Here is a 23,440-nt window from a genome sequence, read left to right on the forward strand (position 1 = left end):
ATTCCCAAGTCTTCAATCTCGCTATGATGACATTTCTCGTCCGAATTAAAGAATTCAAATAGGAATGCTTATGATAGTGACTACATATGCAATTACAAACAGTTATATTTTCCTCACACAGAACCTCTGAAATCAATATAATGCAAGCGTATAAGTTTCAAGTTTCCACCCAGTAAGTAACGTAGTCCCCCTTAGTTATTTTTAATTGGAAAAAAATAATGTAATTTTGTTTAAACTATTGTTTCATTTAGTAGTCAACCTATATATGGTGGCTGTCACTACAAAAACAATCTATAACAATTTTTTGCCAAATAAAGTTTATTTTGTATTTTTTTTAAATATACAATTGTCAATTTCTATAAACAAATTATTCCTATTAATCCTATAGAAACGCTGTAAATTGCACTTTTCCTTTAAGTAGCTAAAATTGATCGTTACAATAAAAGAAAAAAACAATCTATTTTGACAAATTAAAAATGTTAAGCACAATATATTATCACCCTTGTTTACATGAATATATTGTTGTATGCGTTATAAGATAAATGACTCAATTTAGTGTTAGTGATTAATTGTTGTATGATTACAATTTTTAGGTTGTCAAAAAAATTGTATTATTTTTTAGCTATTCCATCCATGTGGCATTCGTAAATATCCATTAAATTGTTAAATATAATTTTATCATTGAAAAAAATCAATCAATTCATGTTTAGGGTTTTAACTAGAACTCATTTGTTAGTCAATTATAAAAAACATTTAACTTATTTATTTCTGATCAAAAATGTAATGGGATCTTAAATGCAATGTGTGATTTTGAGAAGCAAATCAGTACCCATTAATTTTTTCTAAGATGTATGATATCATATAATGCCTACAAAATTGTTTTTTGTTGCTACCGTTGTATGCCTCAGTTCTCACATTGAAAAAAAAAATTAAAGGAAAAACTTTGAAACAAAACATTTTAGGATCCAGAAAACCTCTCTTAAAAATGGCTAAAAACATAGAGAAATGCTAAAGAAATCAATTTCAAGACAAAAAAGTTTGCATATAATCAGATTTAGCGTTTTAGGAGCATACTAATATGTATTAGCAATAAAATGTAGATTCAAATGAATATGAAGCATATGATTCAAAATATACCAGGGTTAATGGAAGAAAAAATGCCATCTTGATTCAAGTTAGTGATGGAAATTGTGTGTATAATGGGCATGTTAATAAATAGAAACCAAAAATTAACATGGTAACCCTTAGAATTGAATAATATTTTGGAGGAAATCAGCTACAATCAGGTGTGACAAGGAAATAGGAGGAAAAGGAAATAAGCAATGCCAATTGTTAGAATTAGTGTAGTTAGCAATGTTAGGCATTGCTACCCCAAGTCCAACAAGGACTTACTATTATAGATTTGCAACAAATCCTCAAAGTTACTCTACACAAATGTTTAATCAGGTTTTGAATGTTATTGAATCTTTTTAAGGAATGATGTTCACTACATAGATAGTTGTCATAGAAATGATAACTGCTAAGCAAAAGGAAATTCATCCTTTAGATTACTAATTCAAAAAAAAAAAAAAAAAAAAAAAAAAAAACGGACTAGCTAAAATATATGCAAAAGATCAATAATTTATTAAGGTTGAGTTATAAAAATGCATTCATATTTCGATATATTAAAGTATAAGCAATTAGTTGATAAGCTAAAAAATCTGAGCCCTGTAGCCTACGTACAAGTCGAGAAAATTTCATTTGAACGTAATCGACGAATTTTCATTCGCCCAATCCAAGCAGTTGGTGTCCTCCAGGACCACCGTCTATGCCATCACCAACCCTGAATCGTAGAAGAGGGTAAAAGGTTCTGTCAAAGACCAACTGTACCCAGACGAGTTAAAGAAAACAGCCCAGACCAATCCCTAAAGTCAATGAGGGCCCATGCAAGAGATCTCAGGGTTTCATACCAGACTTTTCAGAGAGCTAACAAAAAAGTGGCTATCAAGGACCTGGTGAGGGAGGAGAGGCTAATGTTCACACCAATAATGAAAAAAGACCATAATCTCCGTTGATAGACTCTTTTGAACTCTTTTTTGATACATTTGAACCGCCTACAGCCCCTTTTGTCAACTACAACTTTTAGGACCATGTCAAGGGAAGGCCTGAAGTGACATTTATCCGAACACTGAGGTCGTCAAAGCAACTGGCAGCTAGTGCTGGAACTCTATGACAGAGGACTATATCTAAAACAGATTCCAGGCCTTTTGCCACCGCTTGGAAGTCATCATCCCGCTAAAAGTGGCTACATTAATGATTTAGAATGCTCAGATACATATCTATCTAAATTCTAAACTTTGTTTTGCTAATTAATAAATTACAGGGAGCGGGGATCAAATTGTCGCCTACTTTAAACCTTGATAACTTGAAGACGACATTATCAAATAAAAAACCGGTTACCAAATAGGAAAGCTATGTTTGTCAACTGACGATACGTAGTTCAGTTAATATCATGCCATCATCATATGAGGAGATAAAGAACTATAAGTGGAACGAGGAGCTTTCGAGGTCCGCTGTAGTCAAGGCATTGATTAATAATGGAGGTGAAATCTCCAATTCAACGATTGATTCAACCTTAGGAGTGAATTTACAAATTGTTCAGCGTGTCCATAAGAAACTAGAGGACACCTGGGATGTTGATACCACCATAAAGAGGGCACCCAAGGAGGAGGGTACCGACATGAACGTCAGGGGCGCCGACTTTGTCGACAAGGTGAAGAAGATGGTTGAGGATGACCCTACCAGGTCCATGAAGGCCGGAGACAGGCCCTGGGTGTGGCAATAGGACTCAGCACCCTGCCATGTGTCCAAAATCTCCATGCAGTGGTTAACCGAGAACTGTTATGACGTCGTAACCAAGGATTTGTGGCCTCCTAACTCAACCGACCTTAATCTTTTGGACTATTTTGTCTGGGACTATGTCAAGAGACATACCAACAGACATCCCCATAGTACCAAGACCAGCCTGATGGACTCCATCAAGGAGGTATTCGGCAACGTGGACAATGAGATGGTCAGAAGAGCCTCCGGCCGGTTCAGAGGCCGTATTGAAGACGTTATTGATGCCAACGGTGATTATATCAAGTGAATGGCTACTCTATACCTATATGCTCGTCATAGATGTGATTTCGAAAAAAAAGGTAAAAAATGTATATTTTGTGTTGTTTTTTGTAGAAAAATATTTTGGTGACAATTTGATCCCCGCTTCCTCTATATCTTGTTAAAGTTTAGAATTTAAGGTGTTCAGATTCTAATGCACCATTCGGTAGTTCATTGTATCTAGAGTTTCATGGCCATCCCACAAATTTGAATACAAATTGACTAAAATATGTCTATAAAATATTAAACTGTATCTATTTATTTTATAAAGTTAAAAGAACTAATTTCTGAGTTTTTCTTTCTCTGTACTTTTGTAGGATTGTTTATATGTGACACCCCACATATTTTCTGCTTATTTATGGAATTTATTGATAACAATTAATATAAATTTATATCAGGAGTATACAAAACAATTTGTTTGGCATATTAATACATGTCAGCAAAGAGATATTTTCACAAAAAAAAAAAAAAAAAAATAGAATGTACATAAACAAAAGAAAACATTAGAGATAGGAATAAAGACTCAATTTTGACTTTTGTCATTATTTTGAATACTAGTGGTAATTTTCTTAAAGTGTAATAAAGGATTCGAACTGAAATTGAGGATAATATCCAAAGACTTAGAATACATGTGCCTTGACTTGGACAACAGAATATTTTCACACCTCAGAATTTAATATAATATCTAATTTATGAAAATAAAGCATCCCTAGTAAAATCCTTGTTATACAAATTTGATTAGAAAATATTAAATACTTATACCTTATTTTCCGATCACGCTATCTTAAATGTTAGACAATTAAAAGTTAAATATATTTTATTGATCTTTAGCTTAATTATGTTAAAATTATGAACTAAAAAGATTTAACTAAAGCTATAATTCTTGAAAATGCTAGATATAATTGACCAAGTACAAATACTGAATTTGGTACATATAAAGCAATTTTTCAAATGTTTAACCATGTGATTTATACATTATCATTGCCATTGTTGTTGCCCTGTTCCTTCTTCAAACATATTAAAGATTAAAGTGACATATTAAGATTAACACTATTATTTTCTTCCTTGTTTTTCTAAGCGGGACATACATCACACAAAAACACACATAAATTATTGTAATACCATGTAAGGTAACTAGCTGCCGGTACACGCGTTGCAGGCCTGAGTAGTAACAAAAAATGAAGGTGGAAAAGAAAGACACAGAGAAATATAGAAACTGAGAGGGGGATAGATAGAGAGACGATAGTTAGATATTTATGTATATTTTATATAGTTATGATTATAAATTAATTATAGACTTCAATAAAAAATAATAATCATCAAATAACTAATTCTAATATATAAAAAAAAAATTAGTTTTAATAATAATACCGAACTTACATTTGTAAAATTACAATTAACATCATAAAAAAAGAACAAATCATCTTAGTTTATTAATATTGAAACTTATTTATGAGTCTTTTGACTTAATCCAAGACAAGAGGGCGCGATGAAACACCAGCAATATTTCATTCCAAGTTATTCGTTTTGTATTTAGACGCAGTCTATCATGCCCCATTATTCCCAGCACGATTTTAAGAGATCTATTTAGATCAATATTTCTGTGGAGACATTGATATTATAATGTGAACCAAATTTATTATTTTAAATAACACTGATATTTTTGCTTTATATTTAGACCTGTTCGGTCCGGGAGAGTATTGTAACATAGCGTCTGTAAATAATATGAAATTTATTAAGATGATTATGTATAATCTGTTATAAACTTCAAATAACACACTAGGACATAGAAATGAAAAACTTTTCTTGATGATAAGTCCATCTTTTGTTTTTGTATTTTAAATTGAAATTTGTACAGAGAATAGCAAAAAATATTTTGCTCTATTTTTTATAAAAAGTTAATTGCATTTATTGGCATTCTACAGAGAAATACAAACCCACCAAGATTAGTTTAATACATGGAAAATAAAAAAGTTAATGGAAAACAATGTCGTCAAATAAAATCACCTTTGAGAATAGGTAAATTTTTACAAATATTGCAAAAATTATAAGATAAAATGTTCCTGTAATTAAAAATACTATAACATTTACTGATACAGTTTAAAATTGTATGTCCTAAATTTATGGATTGGGAGTATTTCTTTTTAGAAATTGATAATTGAAGTTTAAAAAAAAAAACTTATTCAGAAAATAGATTAATTTTTATTCGTCAAACTTATATGCAAACCAATTTCCAGACAAATTTCTACAAATTTTTTTTCATTTACGAATACAATATTCCTTGGGCACTCAATTGTTTAACCCTGAAGAAAAACGAAAGTGCAGTTTTCACCGATTACTTTTATTTGCCATTAACTTTTTCGGTTTGAATACATTTAAGAAACGTAATTATTCGTATAGTGGCCTGTTGATACACCTGCCATTTTTTGATTTGAAGCTAAACCCCATTTCGTCCCATTGAGAAACATAAAACATGTTTTGTGTTGTGTGATTGTTGCAGATGCATTCCTTATATATCGTCCCCTAAAATTGGCCACCCATTCTTAGGTTGATCAGGCTCAAAAGCTCAAAACTTCAAATAACATAACAACAAATATGCATAAAAAAATTGTCTAAATGAAAAGTCCATTTTTTTTTACAAAAAAAAAAATTGCCTAATCAAAATTTGAAAAAAAATTGAAGGAAACTGTTTTTGCACAAATTTTGCTAAAAATTCGTTAATAGCACTCATTGGTATTATAAAAGAGATACAATTCTAAGATTTTTTATTTTATTTTTGTATTTACAAAACAAAAAAATTATGAAGAATTATGTTCTTGAAAAAAATAACCCAAAATAATTATTCATTTATGCAAATATTGCAAAAAATAATAAATAGAATGATCCAGAAATTGTAAATACTTGTTATTATAGTTAAATATAAAAATTTATTTGCAAAAAGGATTGTTTTGTGGTATTATTACTTTAAAATTGAAAATTAATGTTTGATAAAATAAAAAAGGACTAAAATGATAAAAATTGAAATAAAAAAAGACTAAAATGATAAAAATTGAAATAAAAAAAGACTAAAATGATAAAAATTGAAATAAAAAATGACAAAGTTTTCGATTAAACATCCATCTGTCTTTGTCAAATTTATTTATAAACGAATTTTCTAACAAATTTCTATTAATTTTATTTTACATACAAACGCAATAGTCAATTGCAAATCCGGTCTTTTTAACCTGAAAAAATAACGAAAGAGCAATTTCACCGATTTCTTTTTTGCCCATAATTTATCATAATGTAGAATAAATTATGATAAATTCGTGTAATGGTGTTTTGAGACGCCAGTCCTTCATTGATTCATAATTCAACCCCTTATTTAATGTCCTTGAGCTCCCAAAAACTTTTTTTTGTGCTTTGGAAATAGCATAAGCCCCCATTATATTACCTCCCCAAAAACTGGCAACCTCTTCTAATTCTGATTGATTTAAGTAGAGGCACACATTCAAAGTTTTAGCCTTCTATGCCCAATGGTATGAGCACCTCAAAGGAAACACATAATCTGCATATATATATATATATACAGATTATACAATAAAACAAATTGTATTTATAAATATGATGTTCCACGTAGCCATTTCTTTCCATTCGGGAACATGTTATATTTCCGAAAATATATACAATAAAAAAAAGTATACGATTATATTTGGCTCAAGTATTAAGGTATAACTCATTAAAATCAAAATTAATATAGTGGTCATTATTGGATTAATATGTCAGTCAGTTGCTTTTTACATAAATATTATCATCTTATAAAATAATTATATCTGATAATGATAAAAAGTGAATTTATAAATGAATATACATTCTTAAATATAAAAAAAAAATTATAAAAAAGTCATTATTGTTAGTTTCATTTTATTTGCCCCTTTAAGTTATTTCAAAATAACTTTTTATTCTTTATAAAAGGGAAAAAACTGGCTCATGGCCAGTTATCCAGTTTAAAGTAACTTTGTTGCTTTATGTAAAAAAATTCCCTCATTTACCCTGGTAAAATGTAAACATATTTAGTGAACTGTAATACTCAAACATTTACCTGCAATGCCTTGAAGTATAATTGAAGATAGCAAAGACATATAAGAATATAATCAAATGTATTAGAAAACATATAAAAAAACATCATAGTATAAAAATCTTGGCATCGTTTTACTTCCTCAGCTAAGCAACGACTCGGCGTCTATTCACAAAGTAATATGTATCAAATACAATGTATTTGAGATACTAGTATCAAATCGGTTTATTAAAAAAAAAAGAAAAAGGTTTTACTTGTTACTGAGCCCACATTTTTCAGCTAATTTACTTGAAAATTAGCTTGAATTGTAAATATGAATGTTTAAAAAGCGTCTATTCGATGTATCCGTAACATCTATTTAGCAACAATTAGAGACTGGATCATGGCCGTAAAGACAAATAGGCATTGACATGGTAGTTTTTTGGCATGGTTATTAAATGTCTCCTTGATGGAGACAGTCAGAGAATCCTTGATGACAATGGATAATCGATTTTCTTAAGATTTGGCGTAGCCCTAGACAAAATTACAAATTAGATTAAGATACAAACTGGCAGTGGTCATATTTCTTTCCCAATGATGTCATAGTGCTCCTACCTGAGTCACTTCAGCGACCTGATTAAGAAATGACATGGTGCTAATTCAAGTTGCCAGAACTGAGGGCGATCTCCAGTCACATTTAAGACTACTTGATTTGAAATATCAATGTAGTCCTGGACAAAAATCATTGTCGCAGTGGAACGTCATTCCTTTTCTGTAAATCTTCTTTTTGTTTGGAGCAGCTGTTGCCAAGATGCTCAACTTACATTAAAGTTTATTGAAAGAAAAGAAAACATTTATTTCGAAAAAAAAACGCCATTAGACAGCTCCATCATAACAAAATTTGCCGGAGCATGCAATTTTATTTTAACACCCTGTCCATTATGTAGGTCTTGAAAGTGAATTATGTTGACAAAAAAAAAAAATGTTCAACAAAATATGCGTTACCTGCGAAATTTGAAAATTCACTTTACGGTTAGAACACACCTCGTATACATTAAACTCAATACTTTTCTTCTATATTCGGTTAATTGGTCAAATGGTGTTGCACCGTATTTGTTTTGACGAGCAGCATTTATAAGCTTTTTCAAACAACAATTACTAGAGTCAGTATGATTAAGGGCCACTTAGCCTAAGGCTCACCATTTAACGAAAAATATAATAGACCACATTGTATCTTTATTTAGCGTGCCACTCAATGTAAAATTAACCATGACGACATCTTTTTTCGTGACATCATTATTCATAGCTTTTTCACCAATATGAAGAATAAAAATAGCTTTTAAACGTAATATTTGTCTCTAATATTTTCAAGTTTCTTTAATTCTCATAACACATAAATATATTCAATTGATATTTAATACATATAAAAATATTTAAATGAACGACTGTTTGTTGTTAAAATAAATAAACATTTACAAAAAAAAGTCAATATAATGTGATTAATCTAATTTACTGAAAAACAAAGTCTTTTTCGGACTCTTACGAAGATATATGCTCCCTTTCTGCAAGTTTTGTAAAAATATAACCAACTTTTACCACGTCATTACAATATTTTTGATGATTCTTCTATCATATTTTGAACTTCTCTTTCAACAGCTTAAATATGCAATGGATATTTTTTTGGAATGAACAGCTCTTCATTATTGATATTGTTATCAATTTGCTCATCGGATAAAAAATTTTCTAATGAGGGGTTGAATCACTTCTACTTTGGCCTTAGTCAATAATTACATAATATTGACTACACTTTAAATTTAATTTTAGTATTTTAAAACTCTAAGGCACGATTTTGAAGGACTAGCTCGTGAAGATTAAATTATCATTAATGCATTTTTCAAATCTTGGGTATATCATTACAAATCACATTTGGTAAGAAGAAAATTTTCTGGATGAGAAAAATAGCCATTTAACATCCAATAAAGACGTAAATAGAAATGCAGCCCCTCTACATCTGGCATTACCCCGTCACTCACCTCTGCACATGAAGACAAAAAATTTTAGTTGCCATTGAAATTACTACTTTGACCTTTTTTACTTCTTCTGTTATGATTCTCTGAAGAATTTATAGAACTTTATTTTGTTATAAGAAACTTATATAGGCCCTGATAGCTTCATTCATATAAAGTCTATCAATTTATCATTTTACTATTGTGACGATCAATTTTGAAAACTGTCAGTGGAATTTGTGTTGTCTCCTAAGGGTCGATAATAATAATTTGTTATTAGAAATTGATGATAATTTGTTGAATAATACAAAGGAGAAATTCCACATTTAATTTTGAGAAAAATCAGACAGCCTTGTTTATATATTTATTTCATTATGATTTAAAAAAATGTTCCACCCGGTAAAGTTCAATTCTGTTTACATTTGTAAAATAGAGTTATATACAATTACAACATTCTACAGTGTGAAGTGCATACGTGTGTTGCAACTCAGTCCAGGACCAAACATTTTTAGGGCAAAAAATATTTTTTTTAGAGAAATATGTACTGTTATTTTGATCTTAAATCGTAGATCTATTAAAAACATGTAACATCCTTTTATTTATTCCAATGTTCCCAAGTCTTAAATAAAAATTAGACCAAACCAGACAGATTTTTCTGTGAGACCTGTCCAGATTCTTCAGAATACTAAAAATCATAAGTATCTTAAAAGGGTCCAGGATTTTCAGACCGAAACCTAAAACTAGTAAATATATACATACTTATATATATAAGTGAGTTCAACAATATATTTGTCTGCCCAAAAAAGAATTTGTACTTTCTTTTTGATTTTTCAACAGAGTACACTTGATTACGGACCTACATGTATAAGTACTTATCTGAAAATATATCAGGCGATAATATAATATGTCCCGAAGTTTATTCATAGTTTAAGAAAGGAAAACTATTGTCAACTGTCCCTTTAGCTTTTCTACTTTCAAATACAAATAATATATGTATGGCAACCTAATTTAATGTTCCTTTTAGGCTCATTTGCATATATATATACTTAAAATGATGTCAGCTATTGTTGGGATATTTATGGTCAATGATATATATAGTGTAAATTTATTAGTTACCCTGATATTTTTTATTTGGTAATCTTAAGAATGAATTTTCTTTTCCTTAGCAGTTGCCATTATTATTTCATTCCTTTGTAATGAACATCATTTACTAAATAGTTTCAATTATATGCGGAACCTGATTGAAAATTCGTCTGGGCTCATGAAAGACGGAGAGTAGCCCTGGGGATTTGTTGCAGAATTAAAATTAAAAGTCCATTTTGGATTCATAACAGAATTGGGGATTGACATCAGAGTTATTCTTGCTAGTGTCCTTGTTGATTGCCTTCTTCCCCTCTTACCTTGTTACAGATGAGTGTATCTGATCTCCTCCAAAAAAATCTTCAAGTTGTCAGGTTACTATGTTGATTTTTGGTTTCTTTTTAACAAATGCTGTTATACACAGAATTTTCATCAATATTTATACTATAATTAGAGATAATATAATTGTAAGATTGCAAGGAGAAGATGGGGGGAAAGAATATAACATTGCTGAATTAAAGCCGCCTGTTATACGATTTTAGGGAAAAAATGAATTACTGATTTCAAGAATAAAACCTTCTAAAGACAGCATTTGTAGAGGAAAAATATTTAATTTATATTTATTTTATATGCATTTTTAATTTACAGTTTGTCTGTAGATACACGGTACCATTATTGCTGCAAAAAATCACTAGGATTTTAAACCATAGCTCTGACTAACAACATTGTGAAAAATAAAAATACAAGCTAAAAGCAAAGCTTATATCACAATAATGTGAAATAAATGAAGCAAATTGAATTTATTTGACAGAAATTCATCTTCCTTTTATTGTTTAAAATTTGTTATAATGGCAAGTTAAGATTAAGTAGAGGGGAGCCTGGCTAGTGGCAATTCAATATTGCCAGTATTTTTGCTCTAAACTATTTTGGCTTAAACAGTTACAACTTTGGGTAAATTGCCTTTAAGCCATTTTGCCTCAAGGATATTTTGTCTTTATATTTAAATAAATTCGTTATTATTGTTTATTCTTGGTCGAAATTGATGGTCTCTTTGCATTTTTGAATCAAAATATGTTATATTACTTTAAAACGCATTACGTGGGCTTTTTCTTTTGAAAAAAGGAAGGAATTATGCTCATCCATCATATTATGCTTTTTATCATGGCTAATAACAGTTACTAATAATACGCACATACTCCGTTCAAATTTTTGTCCAGTTTTTTCATTTTTATTACTTAACTAACATTGTTAACTATTTTGTCTCTGGTTCAAACTAATTATATTGTGAGATTTAGATGCATGTATGTATTGAAATTTTAGGTGATTCCTTTATTATTTATTCATAAGTTAATCCAAACTATCTGGAGGAAAAATGACTTTAAGGCAAAATGGTTTAATCAATTTCGTCTCCATTGGAGACTTCTTAAGAAATAACAACATAACAATATTTTAAAATTTTCAAACTTTGACAAAAACATTAAATTTTAAAACTTTAAATATTTAAAATAATATGTATGAGTATATTATCATATTAATAATAAAATATTGAAATATATTACATATAGTTGCCATGATCTTACGCGACACCAGCGCCCTCGAACAATCTTTAGTTATCTATGTGAAGAATATATGTACTCGTAAAACATGGCATAAGTCACAAACAGAGGGCTATATTTTCTTTAATTTACTTAATTTTCAGTTAGCACCAACCTTTAAAGACAACTCTCAAAATTAAATAAGAATCTGTTCTTTAGTTTGTGAGTTATTGTAGTAAGGTGGATACTAATTTGTTTTTTCTAAAACCATTTTGTTTTTTAATTTTACACTGCTTTTTGATGGGAAAAAATTACGTTCATGCTAAGTAATGGCTTGAAAAGGTTTATTAGAACTCAGCTCCATACAGCAAAAAAATAAATGCTAACAATAATTTTAAAAAAATCCAATTTCAAACAGAAAAAACGTATTCCTTTGAAATAATTTCAGAATAAAAGCAATTTTTTAGTTGTTGTGTAAGTATACTTTCTTGGAATTATTCGCAAATTTTGCACTTTTTAATTAAGATAATGTAACATAAGCAGTTCTATAGATCCCACTAAACCTCATCAACATTATTGAGTGCATTTTAAAACTTAAAATCCCAGAAAAGCTATTAATAAAATTGTAATTTTTTAATTATATTTGTAAGAAACTCTGTATTTTTTACTTCCCAATATAAGGTAATAAGAATAATTTAAAATAAAAGTATTTTTTCTCCTTGGGTCGAACTCCAACAAGATTTACAAGTGAAAAATGGAGAAAATAGTTAGTAAAATGTTAAATTTAAAAGGTATAATTTTGAGTTTATGTCGACTGAGTATCAAGTAGAAAAAATTGCTTAAAATTTGAGTTAAAATTTAACTCAAGTTCATTAATTACGTAAAAAAAGGATGCTCACTAACTCAGTGTCAGGCAACATTTATGGCATAATTTATTAGCCATTCATAATTATTCCTCCTATATAAATCAAAAAGTACGTAAGTTATTTAAAAATAGTTATAATGTTAAAAAACGGAACATTGTATTGTCATCAAACCTCCATCGATATGATAAAACCTTGAAAAATACTACCTCCATCATTAGACTCCTACTTTTTTAACAAAATTTCGTCTTGGAATTCCTTGAATTCCGTCTACAAGCAAAATCTGACTATATTTAAAAGATTTTTACTGAAAAAAGGTTTCATAATTTAAAAAATAATACCTTCAGCCTTTCATTAAACGACTATTCTTTGTTTTTATTCATTAGCAATGTCTCTTATTAATACGTATTTCGGCTAAAATAGGCTTCACATTTTATTGAATGACCCTTTTTCTTTAATATTTGAGGATTCGTAATCATTTAACTATTACATATCCTCTTATGGATCATGTACACTCCATATAAAATATATAAAAACATGTTATTTTTTTTATTATTATTATTTTAACTTTCCAGCCATCCACTTTATTGAGGCTGTGTGATCACTATTCCCTTATAAACATCACTAAAAACTTCGACACACTTGTATTCCTTTCAAAACTGAATTAAATATTTATATAATGGCGTAATAATACTAATAAAAAAGAAACTTTATATCTTGACTGTCAATATACTATGTGATTATAAAATAAATGTGGGTATCAATAGCTTTGAGATTTTTCATATTGTACCACATATTAAATTTAAGGCTTAATGTGAACTAACAGTTTTAATCAAATTCAATCTTTTTCTATATTGAACATTGTATATTGATTTTTGGTCACACGTTATGTAGCAATTAAAACCCCCAGCTTCCACCCTTCAAAGCTACCTAACGGTGAAACAGTTCAAAGGCAGGATCTGACTGCACTAAGTACCTTTGCAATAAAGTTGAATGAAAATTTCGATTCTGACTCTGTTTGTTTGATAGTTAGTCATTAGGATTCCACCAAAAGTTACTGATAAATTTTGATCAAACTTGGTACAAAGATTATATTATCATTTGAGTACTAATATGTAGTTAATCACAGAAAACTAACTTTTTTATTCATACATAGGGTTCAAAAGAATATAAATATAAAAGGTTTGGTGTTACGCTAAACTCTCCTTATCTTCCGTTCTTTCTACAACGAACATGAATCAAAAGTGTTATAAATTTTAGGTAATGTAAATTAGTTATTATCGTTAATATAACCTTTTCTTTTTGCATGTCTCAGGATCATTCGCCTGAAGGGTATTGACCTCCCTCCAATTAAGTAACCTTTGTCGTTAGAACTCAAAAGTTACCGCTTTGAGTTAAAATGTCATTTGTTAAAATTAAAACCAACCCAAAAATGTTAACTTTAAATTTTTCTACCCAGGTTTTTGGTTTTCTCTATAGAATTAAGAACTATAATCTCTAACTGCTTGAATTTAATGTAATATAAGGTATTAGACTTGATCAATGATGACTATTTAAAAGCAAACATTATCATGATATATGTACATATGAACTACTTCAAAAAATATATGAAAGGGTACTTACTCAAGATATATTTAATAAATAACCAACACTTTTTATAATTGAGTAATCCAGCCTCGAGGAATTGAAGTAAAACTAAATGCGATAGCATCCTTCCTTCTTGAAAAAAAATATAATTTGTTTTTTTTTAGAAAAATATAATTAGGGAAAATGTGTAGAATATACAAGTCTAAACACTTACTAATACAAAGTTTTTTTGATTTGGTTCTCATTTCAAAAATATTGTTCAGTTAGCAGAGGCATTTGCTGTAGCATGTAAATTCACCTTAATTCTCTCATGCTGATGATTTGACAACGAATTGAGTAATATGATACAGATAAAAAGTCATTTTCCACACCAGATCTGTCTCTTAATAACAATGATTTGTATATTTCATTTTCATCAAACATAAAGCTTAAAATATTGTTTCATTTGTATCAGTCATATCTTTAGATCCACATATTTGAACTATATTATCTAAATAAGTAAATTTACTATTAATTTTATAAATTTAGTTGATTAATCTTTTATTTTTTAAACTAGATTAGAGAGGAAGTGGTAAGAAGAAAACGGAAGATATTATTATTTGATATATAATAACTAAACCTTTCTACTAATTTCCATTGAATTCTTTTAACATCTATAAATATATCATCAGACTTGTTTTTGTTCACCATTTTAAATAGTTTAGTTTACATTAATCGTGAACTTTTACGAATTCATTTAGTTTGCTAAATTGTTTACATTGAATTCGTTTAATCGTTCACTTTTTAAACGCCTTTTTGTTTTGTTTTGACCAATTTTCAACATCTTTAATAAATCTAGAGATAAAATAAATAAGCTTAGAATTGATCACTATGCCCTCCCCCCTTGATGGTACTTCCTAATTAACATCTTCCCATCGCTCTTTCTTTTCGTTGTTCAAACATCTTTTATTACAGAACTGGCAAAAGGTCGGTACAATATACAAATTATTAAATTATTTAGATGTGTAAAGTTCTCCCAAAAATCTCAAATAAAGTCATGAATACTCATCAATGTATCTGATAAATAAATTTATGATGAAAATTTTTAATAAAAATTTTTCTTTATGGAAGAAGTTAATAAATAATAAGGGTCCAAGATAACTTATTAAGAATAAACGATGATAAACCATTTAAAAGTATATATTTTGTCGTTTATCGTTCATGAACAATGAATGATTAGCTCTTCTGAACGATTATCAGCAAGTCTTGTTATCATATTACATAAAGCTGTCAAATTGATAGACTTAATGATTTAAACAATGATAACTATGTATATGTACTTAGCAGCCTTCGAATGAAAATGATACATTTGTGATTCCAAATTGTTACCATTTTTTCAACTTCCCCAAAAGATGAAAATGTAGTACTTTTTTTTACGTTTTAAGCTTTCCAAAAAAAGGTAATGGAATATGCAAATCATTGGATGACGTTTTTGTTTGAAAGCTTTAACCATTATCCAAATCATTAGATGTCAAAAATGATTACAATACGTACTATGTCTAAAAAAATCTGAAAAGATATCATATTTAAGCTTACCTGAGGATTAGATTGGAAAAAAATGGACTTGAAGCAGCTTTTCCATCCCCTAGCTAACTCTCAACCAGCTTTTATTTCAATAAAAATCCTGTGTTAATATATTTTTTTTGCTCAGAATCCAACTCGTATGTTGGGTTACTTGTATCTGAATGTATTTGTGTGGAAAAAAAGTAATTTCATATTTCTCGACTTTTATTATGACTAAGGACTATGAAAAATTGGTTGTCCGAGTTTTTTACCAATTGGAACAAGGGCTTCTAATAAAAGGGTATTATGAAGTTGGATTCTCCTTGGCAACAATTTATTGAACAGAACAGGGCATACATGACATAAATGGGATGATTATAACACTTTTTTATAAAACATTGAGATAAAGCAAAAAATACGTAATTACTTTTTACCCAACTTATTATATTATTATAATATTTGTCGATAAATAGTAGGTTTAAATATATCTTCACGGTAGTAATGCTTAACCTATTACTCAACCTTTGAAAATGGCTTCTATTTTTTACCCTATTGTAAAGACAGCAAATATTAAATTGTAAGTAATTTTCGTGACTAAGCATTAATTTTACTTCTTTTTTTGTGTATGTGCGTTCTATATGGATTACTGATCTCTTTTTTTTCATAATATAATAATAATATATATGGAATAGTTATGTTTTGTTGGGTTTTCTCAAAATACTGTGCGTACAAATAGATATTAAATTATTCTCTATCGGGATGGACAGTGAGTCATAAATTGTGACACATTTGTCAATCTTATTGTGTCAGAGTAGTATTACACAATTTACATCTTAGAGTTAGATAATAAAGAAACAAAATAACTCCATAATTAAATGTTATATATGTTATCTAAATTGCATTATACCCATAAATCTCTTTCAAGTGGTGCATTATTGCCAGGGGAAGTGCATTATCCTGTTTGCAAAGGTCCATTATTCAATGTATTTATCAAGCTAAGGAATCCAAATTATTGCTTGAAAAAAGCTACGATAAAACATTTAACTATTTCTATAAATGCATTGCTTTAGAATGCCTCTAATAGCAGGTATTTAAGGGGCCCATAATATAAACAATAATTAAAATTGGTTTTTAGGCTTCTTGTAGACAGACTTTGCAACAATGACGTACTTAGTCCGTATGGAATCCCCAATAACTTTAATTTATTAAAAACTAATGATTATAACTTGAATGCAAATACTAATATTTGTATTAGTTAAGTCCACAAAGAGCTATTCAAAAGTTTTTTTATTAAGCAAGGACAACTCTATAAAAGAGGTGGACAAAACTACGGCCCATGGGCTGCATACGTTTTTTGACTATTTTTTGTGCGGCCTGCGAAAGCGTGTACGGAATTTTCACGATGCTCTTTTTACACCAAGAGAAGTTTATGCCGAAGCAAGTTAATGCCAAAACAAGTTCATGGCGAGGAATGTTCATCCCCAGACAAGTTTATTTATTTTATGTTTTTAAAATACATTTTGAACTTGTAAAAGCAAATTATACTCTTTTCACCCCCTCTAATATTTATATTGTATTATATAAAGATATGTTTTTACCTTAGGATGAATTTTTCTTGTGATGAACTTGTTTTGGAATGAATTTGTCTGGTGGTGAGCTTACCTTCGGGGTAACAAGAGAGCGGTGAACTTTACAGGGATTAAAAAAGCACAGTCAACTTTTCATTAACTCCAATAAAGCCTCTACAAAATAATGTTAAAATTATTCCAACTGAATAAAATTAAAAATATGAAATAAGGGTGTGATTTTATATTTACTGTTGACTTATTGCAAATATAAGTTAAACATGGTATAGAGTCTATTCGTTCATGAAATGTACTGGGAAGAAAAAACCTTACAAAAGGAAGCTTAAAATTTTTGGCAAGCAGGTGAAAGTGCAAAACTTTCTTCATTTCCAACTTTTTAAAAGAGATACTGCTGTCACACAAGAATTATCAGAGAATTACAGTTCTTGGCTGTTAGAATTACATGATTAACTTATCTGTCGATTTTTTTAAGCAATGGAACAACACTTCAATTTACTAACTCAACTTTAGCCTTTGATATTGAAACAACATGTAAAGAACTCTGAGGATACCTGATAAGTTTGCATGCTTATGACTCATTGAAGAAAATGATTAACGGCAAATCTCTGATTCAATTATATATTTTTATTAGCTCAGACAAATTTAAAAACCTTAAAAATTTTCATGATAAATGTTTTTGATATTGCCATCAATGTGCATTGTACAGTTGCAAGCATACTTTTTGAATACTTGAAACTAACAAATCAAAGATCCAATCTGTACTCTGTTTTAAGAACCAGCATAACTAACTTATCCCCTTATCAACTTTGACAATTTGGTTAATGATTGTGACCAAATGAACAAATTTTATAAATGATTGTACATCTAATTCACGCGAGTTCCTTGTTTTTCTTAATAAATACTGGATATATACATATTGTATCATATTATTTTGTGCGAAATATAACTACCTATAGCGGAGCCCTCAGACAGAATCTACTGTCAAATGCAACCCCTGAGATTCTATGAAATATGTGTTTATCAAGTGTTTTCCCTTCTCTTGTGTACTTACACTTGTTTTTCTCTATCTTATAATTATAATAATGGTTATGAAATGAACGAGGGAGTTGAATTTAAACAATCATATAAATGTCTTGATGAGTTATTTTATAATAGTTATTATTCAGATAATATGTAATTAATTGATAAATAAAACATATTCTTTTAATTTCTTAAGACGTTCATTACACAATCTGTGTATTATCGCTCGTATATAGTAATTTGATAAATGAAAATAATATTTTAATTTTGGAGACAATAATTGTAAGATCGTTTCATTTCAATTTCATCTCAATTTCATATCTATTCTACTAATATTTAAATCATTTGGTTAAAAAGAAAAGACGTGCGCATTAGAGTGTTTTTATTTTCAACTTTTTTGAACTTCGATTATGGATCGTGCAGAAAAAATGTTATATAGTATGAAAATTTCTATGCAAAATTGTATTGCCCCACGAGATCATCTTTAAGTCGCACATCTCAATCAAATTATGAAAAGAAAGGCAAAAAACTCTATACTTAAAATCCCAAACATGGGTGACATTATCAATGCGGGTTTCCAACTTGGATTAGGACTAATACCATTAATGTACAAATTAAAAATTAGAACAGGACACCACCCCTGAATCTTTTTAATATAATATTTATTATAATAGGGGTAAATGTTGGGGCTAGATGGCTTGGGGATTATAATGAACGGGGGTAAAAGGTCCTCTGGGGATAGGAGCTTTAGAACGATGTGTATGTTTTGACGGTTTTAAGTAACCTTCGAAATACATCAGGTCCAGAACGATGTACAAACATTACATAGGTATATAATATGTAATTGGATCCTCAGATTGATCAAATGCAATTACATTTTATTGATTTTTGAATAATATGAACCTACGTTCTTATAATATCGAATAGGTATACTATTTATAGTTCACCTAGAATAAATATATTTATGTATATTCAAGTATTTTATGTGCAAGGAATGTAAACGGATTTGTAATGACCATATTCATACCATAGGAATTGCAAAAGCTACAGAGAAGTCACAAACTTAGGGGCAACTTATCTGATACAAAATTCCCTCGACAATTTCCATTATTTTATGGACGTTTTCGATAATTGGCCTACCAAAGCGTGCCTCATCTTTGACGTCCATATTACAAGAACAGAATTGTTGGACCCCACCCCCATTGCTGTTGCATTTTATACTGTATTGGGTCCATAGACAGGACTATTTTTTTGAACCGTTTCCTCCGCCTTTTCACCTTATTTGTAGTGATGCTGAAGAATGTAATTCATTTTCACTTTTTTAACTTCCATTTTGGAACGCTCTAACAAACATCTGATTTTACCAAACACAAATATATAAATGATCTTTTTTTAAGTCTACGCTTAAACTTTAAGCATACTTTAAGTTGTTCTTCTTATGCAATGAATTAATTGTGAGACATAGCTCAGTAAAAAAATCTAGCAAAAACACGCTAAAACTTTTTACTGAACCTAATATTATTTACCCTGTAGAAGTGATTTTTATTTGTATAAAAATAAGTACAAACAACTTGGAACATTCAGCACCAATTTCATATCAATTCATGATACTTTCGGTGTACAATATCAATTTATTACATGCAATTTGTTGTGTGTCAATTTACACAATAGACAGATTAAGTTAAGACAGCCCTAGGACGTTGAGACTTTAATGGTAATCAATAACTGATACTAATAAAATTATTGTATATTCTGTATGGTTGGCAAAAAATGTAAGTTAACCAAAAAACCCTTATAATTCCTACCCAATTCAACATTCAAGATTTTACTAATTAGAAAATGATATATATATTATTTTTTTTTCCTTTTTTTCCAGGTGTTATGACTTAATTATCCACAACTCAGCTACTTTTTGTTTTCAAAAACTATTATATCAATGTATACTTAACCGATTAAGAACATTTAACTCAAAAATTATATACAAATAATTATATTCTCATAAAATAAAAGGAATTTAAAGTAATACTAGAGTTTCAGAAGAAAAAAATTTTAACATGGAAAACAACATCTACTTCCAAAAAAATATGGAGTACACCTGAAGAATAGATATTTATGTAAGAGTTGGAGGAAAAGGCGGAAGTTAGATATATGGCATGAAAGAATTAAGACCATTGATAATATATACTGATTTTGGAAAGAAAAAATATATTACTGCCACAGAGAAGATACCCTTTTACATTTAAAATAGCATTAGTGCATGGAAAATATCATAAATGTATCTAAAAATATAAATATTTATTTTATTAGGCATTTGGGAAACAATTCAAACCAAAGATGTGCAATAATTCTTCAAATAAAAGGAGATGTGAACTCACCCATGACTTTTAAATAATCGACAAAAAAAAAGAAGGTGCACACGCTTATCCGTTTTTTCTAAACGAATCGCTATAATTAGTTATTCCTTTACACACATCATATCTTTATTATAGGTTTGTCCGCACGTCAAACTTTCTCTTTCTTTCCCCTAAATTGGAGGGCACGGAAGCGTAAAATCAAAATTGATTTATCACAGTCTTTAATAATTTGGGAAAAACTTGAGGAGAAGGTGTGTTGGTGTCGTATTGAGAATTCGGGGTGGAGGATTAGGTTGGCTCGTAGTGGATACTTGGATAGAGGGATGAGGTCAAGATACAATTAAAAGTTGTAGTGTCTTAAATAATTAGATATGATATCTTTCGGACTAATCCTCAGTCCACGGATCGACTCAAAACTTCCTCCTTCACTTAATGTGACTGTCCATTATCCGTAATCCTCGAAAGTTGTAATTGTCTGAATATCATGAAAAAGTCAAAATTATTCTTCTCCTACATTTATATAATTTGTTCACTTAGCTTCTCTAATTGAATCTCGACTTTCCGCTTCAGCGGTCTCCAATGTCAAGGTAGAAAGAGAAAGTTTTTACGCACGGCCAAACTTATAAAGTGTACCCAAAATATATCTTGGGTCCGAATCGTGTGTATTTTCCGCCCTCAGAGAGCCACTGCTAACTTACTTACGGGTCAACTGGTCCACCCTTATTGTAAACTGATTCACTGCGGTAAAAAAAACAATTTTTAATGTAAAATTGTACCCCATAAGCTCCATCAAATATTATTACTAACTCTTTTATTAGTGTGTCACTATTAAAATTGTTATTTTGCAGCCATTTTAAAGAAATAAAGATGAGAAACCCATAAATAACCCCTTTTGTTTTGACTATGCCTTAAAATCCATAAAAATGGATATTGAGTTAACATTGGATCAAAATACATTCATAGCTTAGAGAAGGATATTAAAATTTAATGAGATATTGAGATATTAAATGTATTGTACATTTATAATAGCATTTGATAATAGTTTATGACTAAAGCTTGTCCTCTTTTTCATGGAAGTTGATACCTGTAGGTGCATATAAACCTACTTATGTACCAAGGAAATACCAACTACGTACTTGATGCATAGTAATCCTTCTTTTATTTCTTTGAATTGCAGGATCCATGGCTTGATTGAAAGGAATATCTAACTTGTCTCATAAGGTATTCCGTAAATATATGATTCAATCATTAGTAAAATATATTAAAATTAATTTATTATTATAATTTCTTTCAAATCACGATTGTTTAATTTAATGATCTGAAATTTTCCATTTTTTATACAAATCCCATCTTTCGATCTGTATAATAAATGAAAATGGAAGACATAGTAAGTACCTAATCGTGTTTATTTAAATATAAATCCTTATGTGTCTATATTATATGAAAAAGTCATCACGTTTTGGAATTAAAGAAACTCAAAACAAAGAGAAAGAATATGTTGAATGTTGTAGTTACAATGCACCACCAATGAAGTTTGTAAAATCAAATTGTAGGTAAAAGCTATAACCTACACTACCTATTATATATAGTGAAAGGTAGGACACTAAAGAATTGAAACATAACGAAAGATAGAATTGTATTGATTCCGAAAAAAGGAGATGGAACAAACTATAGCCATTGGAGACCAATTACGGTTCTCAATGAATCATATAGGATTCTTTCTGCACGAAAATAAACTTTACACAAATTATCCAATCATTACACAAATAATATTTAGAAATCAAAATCATCAAAAATCTACCGTGTATCAATATTTTATAAATTTTGTATAAAATGTATATCAATTACCACCAGTGCTGGATCAGTCTAAAAATAATAAAAGATCTTGTCTTGGCTGGTCCTAATAAAATTTGTGAGTCCTGGCACCTGTCTTTATCTTTCTTGTATGATGACTACAATAGCGGAAATGACATGGTGACAAACTAAGTTATTTCAAGTGTTCAACATAATCTCTTTCAAAGAGACAAGATTCCTGAAGTTTAAAGTTGGATGTGTGTGGTTAAAATGATTAATAATGAAGTATTTTTAGTTTTAGCTATGAATCATTAATTATATGTTGTGTTTTTTTTAAAATTCAATCTTAGACAGATGACAACACAAACTCGGGTATTGATTTGTTTATAAGGTTACGCCGTGCTATGTATCACCATTTGCAAACAACTTGAAATTTGACAGAAAGGATTCATTTTTTAAAACCATTAATTAATTTGGAGAATCTTCTTTAATAAGTAAAATATTTGTTTTACGTCCCCCCCTCCTGCTTAGTAAAGCCTCCATATACTACTAAAGAAGAGTTTGTGGACTACCAGTTGTACGTATGCACAACACATTGAGAGCCCCCTGTTCTATTTTGGCTGTTTAGTAACATATTTCTGAAGAAGAATAAAGGAAGATTTTTTTTCTATACATTACATATTGATGTAAATTTGATTTTAAAGTCACTTTTTGATTGTACAAATTTGACTTCATATATATTTCTAGAATATATATAAAGCCTTTAATGTACAATATATTTTATGATTTTGTATAGCATGAGAGTGGTGCAAAAAAAAAGAAATCATTTTTACATATACAAAGTGCATCATCAGAATTATATGTACTCTGACAACAGAGATGATTTATGCACTAACTTT

The sequence above is a fragment of the Lepeophtheirus salmonis genome, chromosome 9 (genome assembly GCF_016086655.4).
Source record: "Lepeophtheirus salmonis chromosome 9, UVic_Lsal_1.4, whole genome shotgun sequence".
In the NCBI taxonomy this organism is placed as follows: domain Eukaryota; kingdom Metazoa; phylum Arthropoda; class Copepoda; order Siphonostomatoida; family Caligidae; genus Lepeophtheirus; species Lepeophtheirus salmonis.